The sequence below is a fragment of the Miniopterus schreibersii genome (assembly GCF_964146895.1).
Source record: "Miniopterus schreibersii genome assembly, chromosome: 5".
NCBI lineage: Eukaryota > Metazoa > Chordata > Mammalia > Chiroptera > Miniopteridae > Miniopterus > Miniopterus schreibersii.
In genome coordinates, this window is record NC_138106.1 from 27,900,834 (window position 1) to 27,914,871 (window position 14,038).

A 14,038-nucleotide genomic window follows, 5' to 3' on the forward strand; every position below is an offset into this window, starting at 1 on the left:
CAATCAAACATTAAATCAATTTTTCAGATACTTTAGGCAAACCAGCATCTATTGCATTTTTTAAAACCAATCCTTACATTGCAAACCATTGAGAGAGACAAGGTCAAGTGAGTAACATAAACATCTAAGACACAGGAAAGCCCAGCCAGGTGCGGCTCAGCGGTTGAGCATCGACCTAGGATCCAGGCGATCGGGGTTCGATTCCCGGTCAGGGCACATGCCCAGGTTTCGGGCTCGATCCCCAGTAGGGGGCATACAGGAGGCAGCTGATCAATGACTCTCTCATCATTGATGTTTCTCTCTCTCTCTCTCCCTCTCCCTTCCTCTCTGAAATCAATAAAGATATATTAAAAAAAAGACAAAGGAAAAACCAAAGAGGTGCAAATGTCTTAAAAAATAGATTTGGCATTCAGTGTGACAACAGGAAAGAAAATGAGTTGATGGATTTAGTATGAGGAAAAAATTACTTTGGAATTGTTTAACAAATTTGATTAAGTTTAATTCTAAGAATAAACATAATACAATGAAATCCCATTTGTGTAATGAATCAATTATATAGTACATATTTTTGCATACATAGAAAATTTCTGGAAGCTTACACAAAAAAATCTATATGGTTCTTTTTGAGGAAAAGATATGACTGTTTGGGTCAGGCATAGGTAAGGAAAACTTTACATGTTATATGCTTCTATATTGTTTGTATTACAATAACAGGATGTGCTATTATGCAGAAAAAAGTCAACCGTTTTGAAGGTCTATTTAACAAAAGTGTAAAGAAAGATATATGTATAAGTAAATCTTAGTACTACTTCAAATCATACTTAATAATTATGAGTAGTATTTCACCTAGTTATGTAACTTTCAATACTGAATTTAAATTTTATATTTAAATTGAGTACAATATGCACAATGTGAAATGGATAAGTGCTAACAATCCTTAGAATGGTACACAGATTCAATCATTTTCATATCTTTAATGTCTTTAAACCAAGATGGTAAAAAGGCTTTCGTTTTTTTGTTCACGAATGGCAAAAAATTGGAAAACATGTAGCATTAGATACTGAGATTAAGGCAGAAGAGCTCTGAGAAGCAGGTTGTGGATGGGTACAGTGAATGCAGGGGTTTCATACCCCATAATACAGGCATATTTGTGAGTATGAAAAACATTTATTTGTTAAATGGAAATATATATTATATCCCACAATTTTTGCAACCTGTGTTGCTATTCTTTTTTTTTTTTTAGTATACCTAGATCCTCAGCAGATGAAAACACTCCCACACTTAGCCAGGTTCCACCATCAGATGGTCAAGTCAGAAGACAAGTCTGAGCTAAGGGTCTGGAGCTACAATACTCACTTGTTGGTGGGGAAATCACTGCATTAAAAGATCCCCTATCCTGATTCCTTTTTCACCATTTGGCTCGTAATCTGAGCACTGTTGTAAAAATAATGAACACACTGGCTTTCCTTTTATACTGCTTCTACTGAGAACTTTCATGAAAGGATGTTGCCACTTGGGGAGAAGGTTTTTAGGGGTGACCCGCTGCTCCTGCCTCCCTCTTGGCTAAGGCTGTCATGCTTGAACCCCTCTCAACCTCTGGGAGGCCTTGATTGGGAGTCAGAAACCATTTATTTCTGTGGAGTGCTGAGAGGAGGGTCTGATTGCAGCAAATTGAGGATGAGGAATGATTGTGATCCGAGAGACTGTGGCTCTGAAGCACATTCTTTGGTCTACGAGCAAAATATGTTCTCTTTAGAAAGAAAAAATAATCAGAAAAAAAACTTTAGCTTGGCTCTCCACATGGAAAATGTTCCTGTATTATAACAATAAAAGATTTATTGCATCTCTCTTTTTTTTAACATTCTCTCTATCATGGTTACTTCACAGTTTTCCTTTGCTAATCTATTACTGGAGCATTCTCCCTATCCTCTCCACTTACCTAATATCCATAGCTACCAAACATCCATTTCTCTGCTTCTGGGACTATTTCATCAAATTTCCTTTGAGAAGCTTCGTCCCCTATTGTTTGTCACTGGTTGGGTGGGATTGACTTCACTCGGAGCTCTGGAAATGGGCAGAGATCAATTCCCCTTTGCCCAGGTCACCAAGATTGGTTTGAGGAATGATACATAACCTAATTAGAGCCAGTGAGGTGCTAGGGTACATTTACTAGGATTAATATCCAAAGAAATACAAGGAGCTCATATGACAAAATAGCAAAAAAACCCCAAACAATCTGATTAAAAAATGGGCAGAGGAACTGAATAGATATTTTTTCAAAGACTACATACAGATAGGCAATAGGCATATAAATAGGTGCTGAACATCACTAATCATCAGGGAAATGCAAATCAAAACCATAATAAGCTCTGGCCAGTGTGGTTCAGTTGTTTGGAGCATCATCACATGCACTGGAAGGTACAGGTTCGATTCCCAGTCAGTGCAGGTACCTAGGTTGTGGGCTTGGTCTCGGTCAGGGTGTGTGTGAGAGGAAACCAATTGATGTATCTCTCTCACGTCAATGTTACTCTCTCTCTTTCTCTCTCTCCCTTCCTCCTTCTCTTAAAAAAAAACAAAAAACCCCACACAAAAAAACAAAACAAAACAAAACAAAACTATTATGAAATATCACCTCACACCTGTTAGAATGGCAATTATCCAAAAAAAGAGATGAGTGCTATTGAGCATACAGAGAAAAGATAACCCTTGGGGAATGTAAATTGGTATAGTTACTATGGAAAAGAGTACTGAGGCTCCTCAAAAAATTAAAAGTAATACTGCCCTATGATCCAGCAATCCCACTTTTGAGTATATATCCAAAAGAAACAAGATGAGGGTCTCAAAGAGATAGTTGCACTTTCATTCACAGTAGCCACAATATGGAAACAATCTAAATGGCTGTTTACAGGTGAATGGATACAGAAATGTGTGACACACACAATGCAATATTATTCAGCCATGGAAAAGAAAGAAATTCTGCCATTTTCGACAGTGTGGACAGACCTTAAGGGCATTGTGTTATGGTAAGTGAAATAAATCAGATAGAGAAAGACAAATATTGTATGTTATCACTTATATGTGGACTCTAAAAAAGCCAAACTCATGGAAACAGAGTGTATGATTTAAAGACCATGAGATATTGGGAGCCAAGGACCCTCTATTTGGTGATCAGTAGAACAGAGTCTGTCCGAGGTGGTGCTGGCCTTCTGAGGTGGCAGGGGTGGGCTCTCTAGGGTTCTACCAGCAGCAGGAGGCTCAGCACAGAGGAAGGTGCCATTTTAGCTGCTCTGCCTGGGTTAACAAGTTACTGAAGTAAGCTGAAAAAAATTGCTCATAAACTATAGAAAGAACTGGGAAGAGTACCAGGGGAATGAGAAGTCCTACAATAATGGTGCTGTCAGAGTCAGAGAAATGTTAATGTGATCAGAATTTAACCCCCTGGCTAGTGATGCTCACATGACCCCTTCCAATGAATTGACCAGACCTGTCATACGCTCCCTAAAGGTACTCTTTTTCTGGAAAAAGTCTCTCTTTTCCTGGGAAAAGTCTCTAACATTTTGAACTCTACATTTACCTACAAGGCTTCCAGATCTACATCATTTTCTTCCACTACCTTTGGGGCCTGCTTGTTCAATAATATTTCAGGCATGACCAGAATACAACCACACAGTAGTACCCTTTCCTGCTCCAATACGGACAAAAAGGCTTGTCTCATTAGAGTGTAATATTGTGCTGATTTTTCAACAGGCTCCTCATCCTATTAATTCATGCATCTTTCATGAAAAGTTTTTACGATGGGCGTACATTAGGAATGCACTTGATTTTATCTTAACCGACTTTACTGTTAACTGCTTGAATATTTAATTTTATTAAATTTTATTTATAAGTTTCATTCTCACATTTCTGCTTACTTAGAACTTTCTGGACATTGAGTGTATCATCAAACCACCTTTCCCAGCTTTGTGACATTGATACGTATGACAGGCATGGTTTCCATATTGCCATCCAAGTCACTGATAAAAGCATGAAACAAGACAAGGCCACAGACTGCCAGTAGTAATTTTTCTCCAATTGGAGGCAAATTTGAGGCAAAGTTATTTAGAAATTAATAAACCTCTCCATCACAGTGACTTGCTCTGAACCCACACAACCATAAGGGAGCGGGTTGGGTCTGACTTTCTAAATAGTCATTGTTACCACACCGTTGTTCCTCTATTTGCCTCCAGAGGGCAGAAACAGGACCAGTGGGGTTACCAGGCCAGGAGGCGGATTTCAGAAGACTTGGTTTAGATCTGGTGGTTTTGAGACTAGGTTGCCTTGGCAAGATGAATTTTTGCCTTTTCCTGGTGGTGTTCAGGCTGAGGCTGGGTGTTTAGCTGTCATAGACATGGTAACAAAGATGCTGCTTTGGGAGGGAGAACAGGCTGAAAACCTTTAGTTCCCTATCAACCCCATGATTTTATGAGCCCTGGCAGTCATTCACCTTCTACCTGAATAGTTCTGATAAATGTGGGACAGATATTCTTGTTTAAAATGACTTAAAAATGTATATATTGAGCTGCAATGTGCCCTTGTCTTGCTTTGAACAACAGAAAAGAAGGTGAAACTACGGCTTTGACTGGTTAAATTGTTCTGAAGAAATGTGCTTAACTGAAGTTGCAATGTTGCTCTTAGATTGTATTATTGATGGAGGTGGCTGTCCTTTACTCTAGTTAGTACTCAGGAAGTTCTGAACACTCTTCAAAACAGGATTAATTGGATTTTTGTCAATGTTCATTTTGAAGGCCGTATCAGATCTGGCTCAGGACTTTGGAACAAAAAGTAGATGCAAAGAGTTAATGCCCTCTATCTAAGGTCAAGATTGGGTTTCAAGATTAGAGGCAAGACTGAGCCTGCCTGTGAGAATCCAGCAACTCCAGCTAGAGGCAGAGGAAGGATATTGACACTGAGAACCTAACTGGGTCTTCTACATATTACATAGCACAAGTCACAGTGATCTCTGAGAAACGTTTAAATTTAAAACATTTTAGACTTATATAAGTATTCAGAGGTTTAATGGTTTGAGACCTTTTCAATGCTAGTTTCAAAACTCATGATTTCGAATCTATTAAAGTTGCATTTTGTTGTTATTGTAGTGTAAGTTTGAGATCCAGAAGTATGACTTCAAATCTTTTTTTTTTTTTTAATACAACTCAGCCTACACTGCGTGGGTGATGAAAGGGTTTAATGTCTGTATATTTTGTTATAGGCCTTAACTTTCAGGCATCTTCATTTGGATGTTAATTTGAGTATTTGAGCAAATCCTAAACTGCTTTTGGAGCAAAGTATATGTTAGGACTATGGTTCTATAATTTGGGACCTAGGGTGGCAGGTGACTTGGGGTGTCAATACTAGTAATAATACTCATTGCCTTGGGTTGATGCCCCTCTTCCCATTTCCAGAACCATCACTCTGGTCTAAGTCTTAATCTTCTCCCAAGGAGGTTCAGAGAGCATGTCACTCTGACATGCTTTGTTCTACATCTGGCTGCTAGAATAATCAACCTTGAAACCTATTTCAATCACTTGATGCCTCGGTAACACTTCCCCCCCCTTTAACCCCTCCCCCCACCCCATCCCGTGTTTTCTCATTGTATTATCTGTCCTAATACTACCCTTCAGGAAAAAACATCATTCATTCACTTAAGAAGGAACCAATATTTATTTGTTGAGACTCAGGTGCTGGAGGTTTTTAATCCTCACAATAACCTTAGTATAAAGGCAATTTGGGCATTTAATAAATAAGAACACCCAGGCTCAGAAAACTTCAATACTTGCCCAACATCACTGGCTTTTGTCTGATTATAATTTCCATGCTCTTTCTATTACACCATACTTCCTCTCATTTTGCAAGCATCTGTATTGGGTTTCTATTCTGTGCCAAAGCTGGTGTTAGGTGTTAGGATAAGAAGACAAATGAAACACTGAGATCATATATATGAACATTTAAAATTAAAAAATTTACAGCATGTTATATACATTGATTCTTCTTAATTAGAACAAATTCAGTCTAGGGGAAAAATAGGCAGACATAATTTTGTCTTCTGAATTTCTCCTGCCTAGTTTTACCTCCTTTGCCTTCCATTCTTTGAAGTTTTCCCCTTTTATCTTGTCATTCAGATACTTCCACATACTTTAGAATTAATTTATTCAACAAACATTTATATCAGGGTACTATGTTCAAAGCACAATGCTAGACTGATGCTAGGATACAAAAATGTACAAGATCCAGTCAAATGGAAGAGAGAAACAGTAACTTCAGAGCATATGAGAACTAAAAAGAATGATGAAATTGTGGGGGAAGAGCTATGAGACTGTGAGGAGGAAAGGAATAATTTTAGTTGGAGCTCAAAGATGAGTAAATGACCTTAAAACAGGGTAGAGGAAGAAATATGCTCCTGACTAACTGAAACCATGTACAAAGGAACAGAGGTGTGCTGAGAAGTCATGCCAATTCAGCTGGGGGGCGTGGCTCAGGAGTTGGGGAACCACTGCTTTTTTTCTTTCTTTCCCATGCAAGACTATCACCTAGGATTGGCACCATGTCTTAGAAAGATGGCTTTAAGAGCCCCTTTGGGTACATTTCAGAAAAGAAGCCATTGAGGAGGGAGAATATCATTACCTGGATTCACCATTATCCCCTACATCTCCAAAAAAGGAATTGCAAATTCCACAAGGAGAAGAACTATTTCTCAATATTCTTTTATGTTCTTTGGGCTTTAATACAGTACTATGTACAATAATTTTATCTGATAAATGGTTATTATTTTTTTAGGTCAATGAAAGTAATACATTGCCTCCGGTCACTACTGAGTACTGCTTTGAAGCCTAATAGTTGAGGTTGAATGCAATGATTCAGAATACCTGGGGAGGTAAGGAGCAAAGGGGCCTCTTTGGGACTTCTCTCTTGTCGCCTGGAAAATTTGAGGGGTGAATTGCGATGCAACTGGTTAAGCATTCTAAGATTCTACAATAGTATACATTACTTTTGATTTAATTAGTATAAACTCAATAGTTTTCTAATGAGTCCTGTTGTGGCCTCTGCATGGTGCTATGTTTGACAGATACAGACATACAGGTACGAGTAAGGAACAGTCTCTGCCCTTGTGAGTGCACATTGGTTACTGAAGGGAAATAGACACTTTAACTGATATAATAAAACCGATTTACGCTATGTTAGCCTGTGAACAAAGTGCTGCGGGAAACAGAGAAGGGAGTGACAAAAATAGCTCACAAGATTGTTGCCGGGATTTAAAAAAAGTTAACATGCGTAAATGAAAAAGTCATAGAGTCTTAGCTCTAATTATTGCTCAGCAGACCCTACATTTATATTGGTATTGGGCGACCTTTTGCAGAATTTGCAGCCCTCGCCTTTAAGGGGCTGCTGGTTCCCCTAAGCCTCAGACTTCTTCAGTCTGGCTGAACCCGGGTGAGTTTTTGTATAGATACGCAGGCCTAGGGGTCAGAGGAGGCTCCTGCAGCTCCAGTGGCTCCGAGACTGTGGCGGCGGTTATACTCGGTAGTTTACGGTCGGGGCGGGCCCCCAAGCCCCATGTGGTCCCGACATCATTGACATGGCGGAATCCCCCATCAAACCCTCCTGGTAGCTATTTGAGCGGCGGCGGCGGCCGGAGCAGGAGGCGGAGGCGGAGGAGGCGGAGAAGAGCGGCGGCGGCGGCGGCGGCGGGAGCGGCGGCGGGAGCGGCGGCGGGGGCGGCAGGGAGCCTCGGGCTGCCGGCTGGGGAGGCGTGGGCGACCCGGTGTGCGGCGCGCCCCGAGCCCGCTTTTCAGCCCGAGGGAAGGTAAGGCGTGCAGAAGCGGGAGCCCGGAGGGGACCCGGACCCCGCGCCGCGGCCGCCGGTCCCGGCGCTGGAAAGCCCCGGCCGGACGCCGAGTCCGCCAAAGTGCATTTCTGTCCCGGGGCGCTCCGGGCGCGCCGGGCTTCCTGGGGAAAACTTGGCGCCTCAGCGCTGGGGCGCCCCGCGCTCGCCTGGGGACCCCGGGAACTCGGGGCCCGGGAGAGGGTCGGCCTCCGCTTTGGGGCCGCGTCTCGCAGGGCTCCGGTCCCCCGCCCGTCCCCTGAGCTTGCCAGGGCTTGGAGGAGGGAAAGAAACGGGTAGATTCTTCTTGATGAAAAAAAGAATCTGGGCAGTGGCTCCCCGCTCTCCCTCCCCCCTCGCCCTCCCCGGCCTTCCCAGCAGATTTTGTCCGAGGAATCCGCTCCCCCTCCCGGAATCTCCGCGGCAGGAACGCGGCCCGGGAGGGGGAGGGCGGCGGAGAGGCCGAGGAATCTTCGACGTGTCACTTTCTGAGGCTGTAGATTTCCATATGGTGGAGGGAGGGGGGCGGGCGTGCGAACTGGGCTGAAAGTTGGGGCCCGCCTCTCGGTGCGGGGCGGGGGGCGGGGGGGACCGGGACCTGGGACCCGCGGATGCTCGCAGGGAGGGTCCCGAGCCCTCGCCGGCCCCCCGCCCCCGGCCTCTCCGGGACACTCCCCGCCTCGCCGCTGGCCACCTCCGAGCGCGCCACGTCCTCCCTCCTGTCCTGCCCCCCCGGACTCCCCCCGGGCTGGGGGCGGTAACCGGCGGCCGCGGCGGGACTCGGCGAGCCAGGCGGCTGGGAGCTCGCGCTGGGAAGCGGGGCGCGGCGGAAAGCAGCGGGCGACCCGGTGTGTGGGCCAGTGGAGCTCCGGTCAGTCAGTCACCCCGAGGGGCGCCCCGGTCGGGGGTGGGGCGGGCGGGCGGAATCCGCACCCCGAGGCGGCCGGGAGGGGCCGCGCGGACCGTCTGGTGCCCGCGGCGGGGTGGGGGCCGGTCGGCGTGTGAAGGGCCTGTCACTCGGGGCGGAAATTGGGGCCTCGGGCTGCGTCCACGAACTTTAACAAAGGTCAGGTCCCGGCGCCCCGTGGGAGCCGGAGCACCCGCACCCCGCGTCCCGGGAGATGGAGCGGGGCCGCCTCGCGGCGCCGCCGGCGGGGAGGCTCCCAGGAGTGCTCGGTTGGAGCCGGAGCTTTTGGAATCGCCTGCCCTGCCATCCCTGACGGAGGGAAGCAGCCAGTGGCATTTTATCCAAGCCAGTGCTGCTTGCGGACTTCCTTAAAAGTTACTTTTTCTTTTCTCTTCAGCCTAGTATTTTCTTGAAACAAAACTTGGAATTTGGCCAGGACGGGCCGGCCCCCGGGCCCTAAATCCACACGTTTATCTCTCCATCCTTGTTGGTTTCTGTTCTCCCTCCCCTTCTTCCACCCAGGCGCAATCTTGTTTTTGGACTGGGAGACGCCTTTTGTTGGGTCGGCACCCCCTGATTGCTTGTCTGTTTATTTTTTAATGTGCAGCTAATTTGATTCGAATTTTCTCCAGTTTCCAGGCCCTGCTAGGGAAAGCAAGGGGAGAGGGAATAAGCCACTTTTTTTTTTTTTTTTTTAAATTTTTAATTTTAAAGTATGGAGAGAGGTGGGGCATTGGGAAAGGGGAGGCACGGTGGTTATGGGCAAAGAGTCAGGGAGCAGACAGACCCGGAAGAAAAGGAATCTGCTCTGGAATAACACTTATTTTTGAGGCCTCAGGCCTTGGGCAAAAATACACCGCTGTGTTCTGATCTCTGCTGCCTGAGTTGCTCTTCTACTCCAGCCTTAAAGTTTGTGACTTGGAGGCCTGGTCAGCGCCAGGGGAAGAGTTCCCCAGCCACAGCGGCCTGTGACCCTGGTTTTGTGCCTTGCGTGGGGTCCTTGGTTTCCTCCTCTTTGGAAGCTGGCTCTGTGGACCTGGTATTCAGTGAATTTCCTGGCTCCCTGGGAGCAGCTGTTAGTAAGGGTAAATCTTTGGGCATGTTTCTGTCCCTGCAAGGGGACTTCACCCATGAGGCTGTTACAGTTCTCACTTTGTTTAGACACTAGAGGGTCACCCACAAGGTGGCTATGAATGAGGCTTAGCTGGTTAAAAAAAAGTCATTAAAACTTGTACTTAAACTTGCATGTGCTTTGAAAAAGTGTTCTGGCTTAAATGCTTTTAAGAGAAAAAATTCATCTGTAAAGATAGTGTTCATTTAAAAGATGTTAAAACTGCAAGATATCATCATGGAATAGGGGGTTGTAGCTTCTAATTACAGTATATACAATTTCAGAAAGATATTCCGGTAACCTTTTAAGACAGGCTTTATAAATAGCTCACATCAGACCATGGCTATATTGCAGAGCCAGTCTTCTGGGGTTTTGGGAAGAATGCTTAGGATCAGTTAGGAAGCTCCAGGAACCTAGGTAGTAGTTTACTCAGTAGGAGTTTATGCCCCTTTTGCTTAACACTTCATTTAACGCAGTGGAATTTGATAGCATCCTTAGAACTTAACCAGAAGACTTTTCCCATAGTTTTCAGTTTTAGGAAAATGAGGCCCAGGGAGGGGGAAGTGACTTGTTCAGGGTTCCCATCATAGATTAAAGTCCAATAGAGGATTATAATAACAGCTACTTTTTCTTGGATACCTAATGTGTACTAAGCACTGTGTGTTGTGCTTCAAATGTTATCTTATTAAACTTCTAATAGTCTTTCAGTATAGATGATGTTATGGACATTTTACAGAGAAGAGCATTGAGGATCATAGAAATGAAGTAACCTGCATAAGGTCACACAGCTACCAATGGCATAATAGAATTTTCTTCATTGATGGAAATGGTTTTATATTTGTGCTATCCAATATGGCAGCCACCAGGCACATGAAGCTGTTGTGGGTTTGAAATGTGGCTAGTGGGGACTGAAGAACTGCATTTTAAATTATTTACTTTTAATTATTTTAAACTGCTACTTGTGGCTAGTGGTTACCATATTGGAGATCCCAGTGTAGAACTTTTTGACTCCAGGTCTATTCACAATTAACTGGGTCCCATTGCTTTTTAGATCTCCTAGTTCAGTTTTCTTTTTTCCACACCAGCAAGAGATGCTTAGTTTCAGCTCTTAAATGGAATTTCAGTGCTGAATCACCTATAGCTCAATTTTGCTTTCACACTTTGAGTTGATCAAATAAGCACATTATTTGATTTTTTTGGTAAATGCTTGCTTTTCATAGTAAAAACTGATGGGCAAAAACTTTAAATGACTTTTCCTTTGTTTGCTTGAAATAATTGTTTCTAGGAATTGCTGAAAAGGCACTCATCTTGTTGGTTTACTTTAGTGTAATAAAGGAGTATAAATAGGAAGCGATATGAAAAACCACTAATTGGGAATTGAAAAAAAAATGACCCCCTAATACCCATGTTTACCTGTTCATTGGGTGATTCTTTTCAAATGACTTCATAAATGTCAGGTAAATAATATAACCAAACCGTCATTCAATTTTTGTTATGTAGATGCACAATTAATCTGAAAGATTAAAATCATTACTTTCCTATCAAGGACTAAAATTCAAATATAAAACACTAGATTAGTCTATGGATTGGGAAGAATATGCTTAAGATGAAAATAAACAGTAAGAAAGATTGTTTTGATGGCAAATGCTCAAACAGTTTTCTGATTAGAGGATTTAATTTAAATCTGATGCATTTCAGAATTCATTTGGTAAGAGGAATTTCAACAACTTTCTAATTTTGTGAGAAATAGTGAAAATTCCAACCACTGTTAAAATAAGCATTCATTCATCTAGATTCCATCTATAAATGTCTAATAACCAATACCCTCTCTTTTTTTTTTGCATACTACTTTCAGGAAAACACAAGTGATTAATCTTTTTTATTAGGATTTTTTAAGAGTTAACTTCCAGGTTCAGTATAAATGTATTTGAATCTGCTGTACCTTCCATAGTTATTGTAGTGTCCAGGGATAATTGCATTTCATAAGTCTGACCCTAGAGCATTATGATCCTGAGGACCTACACTAGTAAATCAATTTCAAATGTTCTGTATTTTAGTGTTATGTGAATTGCGTGGCCTCCAGCTCTTTGAAATTTATAAATTCAGTTATAGGTAAGGAAAGCATTAGTCAATGAGACTGTTCATATAGCTGAAACAGCCTGTTCATACCCATTGCTGCCATGGCTGACCATAGGAAGCATAGTTATTTTCGAGGAACAAGGATGAGAGAAACATGTTCTAAATAGGATTATAATATTCCCCTGAGTGTGTGAGATTATAGGAAACTTGGTTTAACTCCTGATGTATTGTTCCTATTGTAGGACATTAAGGTGTTTAATACAAATGAGAGAGAGTAAATCTTAAAAGATAAAGATGTTGAAATGATGGGTACAGATTAGAAATCTTATACCTCTAGTGAGGGTCACATTGGAGCATCAGTTGGAAATCAGACTGTCTAGTCTGTCAAAGCCTTTATTTTTTAGCTGTGTGTCCTTGATAAACTTCTAAACCTATCTTAGTCTAGGTTTCCCCATTTTAATGTCAGGAGAAAACATCTTGCATACAATTTTTCAAACGGTTGTCATAAGGGATTAATGAGCTGGTGCATTGAGAAGTGTTTGGTAAAGCCTTATACAAACTCCATAGTTCATTACATTCCAAAGTTTAAAACTGAGCTGTTCCCAGTATTACTTTGTGTTTTCAGAGACCTCCAAATTGTGTTTGGACAGTTTGAAAACTCATTTATGTTTTTTCTTTGTGATGAGTAAATAAAGTTTCAAGTTAGATTGCTGTGTCTCATTTTCTCCCCACTCCTAATGGAATAGTTGATTTGTGACCTTTCAAAAGTTGTACATAAATTGTCCTAGCTTCATCGTTTTGGGAATTTTTTCCTTGGATGTAGCCTGTAGCTGGCTGGCATCGCTGAAGTGGACAGGACAGTCTGATTGACTCAGGGCTATTTTTGAAGTGAAGGGGAAAAAGTACAGTGTCTTAGAGGAAATGCCAATATTGAATGATAGAGGCATAGGATTTAGTCCTTGTATATTAGCCTGTTATTTGAGCTTTCAATAATTATAGCTGGGAATGTGGGGAAAGAATCATTTCAGTGTAGGGAATCTTTGCAGCCTACCTCTTTCCACTTTAGAAATTACAGTCGCCTTTCTTCGTATTAATGAGGTTAATCCATTAAATGAGAATTTTTGTGGTAAGACATTCTTATCAGGTAAACCTTAATTCTCATCCTTGCAGCTACTGGGAATGTACTTAGGTGGTTTAGGAGAAGTTTTACTTTTTAGTTTACTCCGAATGCCTTTGAATATAGGAACATAGTCATAAGCATATATATGTATATATTACCTTAAACTATATGGTATTATGTATTTTAAAAAGGCAGAGAATGCTTGAATCATTGTCATTGGATGATAGACCAAGGCAGGCTTCTGTAGAAGCCAAATACAGGCTCATGTGGGAGGGGTGATTTGATGGCTGGTACCTGAGCTCTTTGCAAGGTACAGCCAATGAGAGATCAGTCCCTAGTTATAAGCTTATCCAGATGGGAGCTGTTTATAGTGCAGGTTTAGGGTTAAGGATCAGCCTTTGGTGACTAAAGGTATTTCGGGTGGGGGTGGGGACCTGGTTGAAAGGTTTTTAAACCACCAGGTATAACAAATCAGGTTAGATTGTGATTAGCCATTGAAAGTAGGGATGCTTCTCAATTTAAAATTGGAAAAAATAAATAAAAATAAATAATAAAATTGGATCTGTCTTGAGTCTTTTTTCTCTTTTTTGCCCCTAGTTCAGGTATGCAGGTTTAGCATTCTGTAACTCTGGGATTGTAATTTTGGTGCCGTTAGGTGATGAGATGCTCTTGGCAATACTCACTTGTCAGTTTAGGCTTGGCTCCTAATATGTTTTGTTTCTATAATATTACAACTGCTGGTTAGTTTTTAAATAACTGGAGGGAGAAGATTTTAGTCATATGGTATTGAGCCAAAGTTAGCATTATTTGAGATTCTGTAAGTATCAGTGTTTAAAATTTCCCTTGTATTAAATGATTATATTTCAGTTTAAAATGTAATTTTACTTTATTCACTTGTTTATTGACTCAGAGGGCATTTATTAAGTTCTAGACTAGGTTCTTTGTTAATGGAATATTCTACTC

General features: G+C 42.2%; 1 protein-coding gene across 4 annotated transcripts in view; it reads left to right on the top strand.

Moving 5' to 3' along the window:
- The first annotated feature begins 7,723 nt into the window (after positions 1–7,723).
- FNDC3B (fibronectin type III domain containing 3B) overlaps positions 7,724–14,038 on the top strand; it is a 292,074-nt gene continuing 285,759 nt past the window's right edge. For 3 of the 4 annotated variants that reach the window (XM_081137956.1, XM_081137958.1, XM_081137959.1), the window contains exon 1: positions 7,724–7,840. The gene's annotated coding sequence lies outside the window, so the exon portion shown is untranslated. Of the gene's footprint in view, positions 7,841–8,611; positions 8,730–14,038 lie in introns of those variants that run through there. The other variant, XM_081137957.1, reaches the window with a different exon arrangement.